The 5,592-nt window shown below is 41.1% G+C and overlaps 1 pseudogene; it reads right to left on the bottom strand.

Annotated features, from left to right (window-relative positions):
• Window positions 1-2,967: 2,967 nt before the first annotated feature.
• Window positions 2,968-3,798, bottom strand: LOC108537656 (UPF0235 protein C15orf40-like; annotated as a pseudogene).
• Window positions 3,799-5,592: the final 1,794 nt, after the last annotated feature.

The raw sequence follows: 5,592 nt of genomic DNA, 5'->3' as shown, positions 1-5,592 counted from the left end.
AAGAAGTACCATGTTTATCTGCGTATAGGGTGTGAGAGTGGAGGGGGTATTTGCATGCGTATGTGTGTTTAAAGTGGAACATTTAGATAGAGATTCTCCTAGAAATAGAATTCTGAGCCAGAGAATAAAGAAAGAAGAATACCATGGAGTCTTTTAAAAGGTCCATTTCTCATTGTTACTATCCCCGGTATCTCTCTGAGCATACAAGAACAAAACAACAACAACAAATTCTGGAGAAATAATTTATAGAAAGAGAGGAATTATTAAACACATATTCAAAATATTTTAGATTGAGTAGTCATGTGGTACCCAATTATTGCTATGGGATGAAAAGCCCCTTAAAGAATACTTGTGAATACCCTGAATACGGACACAAAGCCTCTGGTGAATTACTAATAAGCCCACAGCAAAGTTCAAGATCCTACGACTCTTTTGGGTCAGGGACAATATGGATTGTTACCTAGCAGTCCATCCAGGTGGGCCACCTCACCTCCTTTTGTTGTTCAGGCAGCATCTGCTACTGTGGAAGGATAATGATGTGCAGAGCCATCTCAACTCCCAGTTTTGGCAGGCAAAGCAGAAAGTATTCTAGTTTGGGAGTTTATTTTCAAGCCAACTTATTCTCCACTTGTCATCTTTAAACATTATTTAAAAATTCATATTCAGGTTCCCAGGAAGGATTAATCTAAGACAGAGAAGGAAATAGGGTGTTTGAGTAACTGACACATTTCGCTCATCCCTAATCTCCATCTGCAACTCCACCACACATGTTCACTTTGGTGAATGAACTAATGTATATCAGAGAGAAAGGAGAAATGCTAGAAAGAAGTGAGAGCAATGACTGTAGTTGGTCCTAATTCTCACTTTGTTCAAGACTGAAGTGAGCAGATTCTCAGTAAAGGTGTTCCTGAAAGCAAACAGGTCAAGAAAAAGGCAAGAAATAAAGAAAGCCAGAGGCAAACAGAGACCTCAGCAAGAGAAGGACATGACCCGCAGACATGAGCCCCTGATGGAAAACAAACCCTAAAGAAAGCTTGAGACAGAACAGCAAAGAAAATGATCAAACTCCAGTCCCATTGGAACTTTGAGAAACTCACCTCCCAAAGACTGTGCTGTTGGTGGGGGCAGGGGGACGGTGGATAGAAGGAGAGAGAGAATATATGTCAGGACTTATTGTTGGCAGTATTATGATAATGAGAACGATAGTTCTATTCAGAACTTCAGTGTAAAAAAAAGTGTTCCATAATTTTGGCAGTTTGGAGGTTTGGCAATTGGTATAAAAAAGAGAAAAAAAAATCAACATTTAAAACTGGTGAGTTTTACCTTCTTCCTCCATTTCTCTGAGCTCCAGTTTTTCTGAGGCAGTAAAGTCACCTATTCCCTGAAATGCTTGATAGTCTAAATAGAAAAGTATTCCCAAGATATTTCTGAGACGTATGTTTTACCTTTTACAGAGAGCAAAATTAGCATTCAGATTCCTTGTTACAAGTCCCATTTTGATCTTTTTTTAATTGCCAGAGAAAAAGTAATGAAAAGCAATTCTGATTTAGCCACAAAAATCCTACAAATGATAAAAAAGACCAAGCTGACAGGTGCACTGAAAATGGTCATGTTTTTTCCTCTCGCTTTGAGTTGAACTATAGCTAATAATGATACTGACTCATTCTTTGTACTTCTCTTGGTGTCTTTCATGTGAAGAGCTCAAAGCCCTTTATGAATAATAAATAATTAGGTCTTGCAAAAGTCCTTAAAGTGGGAGTGTGACAATGACATTGTACCCATTTTGCAGTTGAATGATGGAGCTCTAGGCCGAGAGCTGGCCATGGAAACACAGTCTTCTCTGTGGTCTCTGCCTTTGGCTTATATATCTCACTTTGGGAGTCTCTCAAACTCCCACACACTTCTAGAAGAAGTCAGCCTCCGTATTTTCACTTCTATCTCGTGCTAAACTCACTGATTTAAGCAACCTTCATTGTTCTTCCATTTTCTATTTCCGTCTGTCACTCATTTTTGCTTGCTTCTAGGCTCACGTAATCATCGTCTCTGCTGCTTTGTGAGAATTACTACATCTCTGGTGTACCCTGCACCTGACAAAGTAGAATAGGGCTTCTATTCCCTTTTAAAAAACAGTTAAGGAAGAAGTATTTATTGGTTTCCTAGTATGCCTGCAGCAGCAGCCTGAGCACAGCAAGAGCTTCAGAAAGAGCAAAAGACACAGATCCTTCTTTGGAAAAGCTGTAGCGAGGTGAGGAGACAGACAGGACACACATGGTATAGCAAAGAACAACACCAAATCCTGTATCAAATACTTCATCCTGCGTCACCAAACCCTAGGAATTCAAGAATTCAGAAGAAAGGGCTGAGGAGTCAGACACTTCCAGGAGGTTGGGTTTGGTTGAGATTTTGAAGATTCGGTGAGGATAAGATTTAGGAGACAGTGGTGTTCCAGGTCCAGGGCGAAAGGCACCCTGGGGAGGAGGCATCTAGCATGTTAAGGGATAATAACACATAAAGTTATAGAACATCTCTCCACAGCATGCATCACAGGCCCTTGCATGTATTAGAACTGAAGGAAATGGGGTGTGTGATTGACATGTACAGGGAGTACAGGGCACAGAGCTTAGCACAGTTTCTTTACAGGGATGGGAAACTCAACCTAGAAACGTGTGAAGAAGAGATTTTTCTTCCTGTCAAGTAAATTCATGATAGCTTTAATTTAATGAAATTCTTTTTTTCTCAAACATAATTCACATTTAATTACAAGTCATGATTATTCATTACTTTGTTATAAAATGGTCAATAGAGTCTTTAAATATGTAAAAAATTATTTTCTTTCATTTACATAAGCATTTTAAAATATAAGGTAACACTACAGAACAGTGTAACAGGTTTTCTGTCACTTGTAAACAGAATTAGAAGGCAATCCCCAGAATTCCAGAACTGTCGTGGAGATATGGTAATTTTAATTTACAAGCTGGATAAACTGCATTCAACAAGGAGTCAAGGGTGTTGGGTTTGAGTTGCCATCTTGCATGTTATGATCTTGAACAAGTCTGTCAACTCCTGGATATCAGAAGCCCCACCAGAGAATGAAAGGTATTAAATCAGGCCACTTTGAAGATTCTTTCCAGCTCTGTTATTCTATAATGCCATGAAATCAGAGTAACAGGTTCCAGGCTGTTTGGGGTCAGGGATTTTAGAACCTATGTTCAATATACATTATTTTTCAAATGTCTACTTTTTGGAGTCATATATATATATTTGAATGTGCATGTAACGACCTCTTCATCATTAGCAATAAAAGTTTCTCAAGGATGTATTTTCCATTTCTTGCTTTGTTTTCAGCTTTCTTTGTAAATTTCCTCAAGATTTCTTCTAGATTTGTGGAGGGCAAAAGCTTCACTATCTTTTCATGCGATGTACCACCCTTATCCAAAACCACATCACTCTTCCTGAGTTCTAAGACCTTGGACAGATACGCTGTAAAGCTCAGCATTATCCTCCCTCTCCGATGGAGGCGCCGCCGATAGCCACATTTACCGCCTCTGCTGTCAAATCTGTTCCAGTATTTTGTTTGCAGCCAGGTTTGGCATGGATGGCTATGGTGCCACAACCTTCAGAAACAACTGCCAGAGGACCTAAGGGAGGAAGTGATCTCTCTGGTTCTTTGATCTGGCTTTTACCCTTCGTCATCGCGCCAGCTTTCCTCTGCATCTTGGTGCCAAGAGGGACCCGAGTGGAGCCCCAAGTACTCAATGCAGCCCTGAGCTGCCTCAGCCCGCTGCCAAGCCCCAGCATCCCTGCCTGGGGAGGCCTTAATGAAATTCTTTATTCTCACTTTATTTTAACTTACTCTTCTGCGGGGGGTCTTGAAGTATGTTCCACATTTCTGGAGGCAGAGGCTCTGCTATATGTCAGTATCCAAAGCGTAGAGCAGTCTAGGGGAGGGTGCGTGTGTAAAGGAGTATCAGGAGCAAGGGAATGTTCCCTGTCTGGGGCTCTGCTCAGTGCTGGCTTCTGGGAGGAGTTGAACTTGGTTATGGGTTGACAGAGAGCAAGAAGAGGTCTTGAGAGGAAAGGAATGAGAACACGCAATGTGGTAACAGGAGGTAGTTGTGGGAAGGAAGATTAACAGAACCACCTTTACAGCATGGTGAATGTGAGAACAGCAAGCAATGAACCGGAAGACATCCGGGGACGGCTGAGGACCCAGCTAGAGTGTTTAAAGCAGGCAGAATCTGCGGGGGGAAGGGGAAGGCCAGTCAACAATATCCTCATAAGTTACACTAACCGGCACTTTGCCGTTCTCAGAAACTTTTTCTATCTACGTTAATTCATTTGATCCTTATGACATCCTTGGGTTTTATTACCCCATTTTACAAAAGAGAAATGTGAAAAATGGAAAGTTTAGGGTTTTCCCAAAGATAATATTGTTATCTAATGAGGATTTAGGTCTAGAATCTGAGACTTATGTCTCTTAATTCAAGGCCTTTCTCGCTAGCCTCAAGCAGCGTGGGGCAGGGGGAAGATGCTGGACCAGCTGGGAGGAGATGGCATTTCTCTTCCTGACCCTGGGAACGAAGCAGCAGTCAAGAACACACTAGGTGTAGCTTGTCGTCTAGGTTCTGTCGGCTGGTGTCTCTGGCTGAGCTAGGATTTTAACATTTCCCTGTTAGACAGGAAACTTAGTGCAGGGCCATGCACACAGTAGGTGTTCCATAAATATTTGTTGATGCTGTGGATGCAGTACCACTGGCTCACAGCAGGCCCATCACACCTAATCGCTTCAGAAAGGACTGGGAGGAGATGGAAAATAAAAATCTCATCAATAATAGAATATGTTGTTTTTCCTTCTCTGCCCAGGGAGAATTTGGTTTCTCCGTTGTATTTCCAGTATTTTAAGATGGGAATAATTTTCACAGTGGCAGGTACAGCTGGTGAGATGCTGTTTTAATACGAAGGAAAATGCTAGAAAAGAATTTTAGAATATTAAGGAGGGATTTGATTTCTGACAGAAATATTAGCTGTAAAGGCCGGTATGAAGATTTTAGAGAAATTTAATTAAAATTTAATCTTCTTTCTAATTAAAGTTTCCTTTAATTAAACTTAAAATTAAATTTGCTTTAATTGGAGGAATTTAAAGGGTATTACCTTTCGAGTGTCAATCATTTTGAAAGAAAAAAGTTATGCTGCTTTGTCTAGTTTAAAATGAGGGTTGGTGTCAAATTTCTAGAAAAGTAATAAAAATGTTGTATTTAAATATAAATTAGCACTCCTTGGTGTCTGACTCCCCATTTGCCTGGTTCTGAAACATTCGTCTTGAATTGCAGTTTTCCTCTGTGTGGGAGACCTACAGGGAAGGTCAGGCTCAGACCACCAAGGGTTTGAATGTGAGAGTTCAGCCTTTCTTTCTCCCTTATTCAGGTTCCTCTGGAAGCTGTCTCCCTCCTTGCTGGAGTTCTCTAAGCCTTCGTCATGCCTTTCTTGGAGAGCCTTCTCAGTCTATCAATGTTTGGCAATGGTTGCCTCCTGTCTTTCTCTGGGAGCAGGGGAGGGGGTCCAAGCCCCCTCATGCCCCTTCTTTCCTCAAAG

The sequence above is a fragment of the Rhinopithecus bieti genome, unplaced genomic scaffold (genome assembly GCF_001698545.2).
Source record: "Rhinopithecus bieti isolate Rb0 unplaced genomic scaffold, ASM169854v2 scaffold_14009, whole genome shotgun sequence".
Classification (NCBI taxonomy): Eukaryota; Metazoa; Chordata; class Mammalia; order Primates; family Cercopithecidae; genus Rhinopithecus; species Rhinopithecus bieti.
This window is presented reverse-complemented; position numbering and strand designations above follow the sequence as displayed.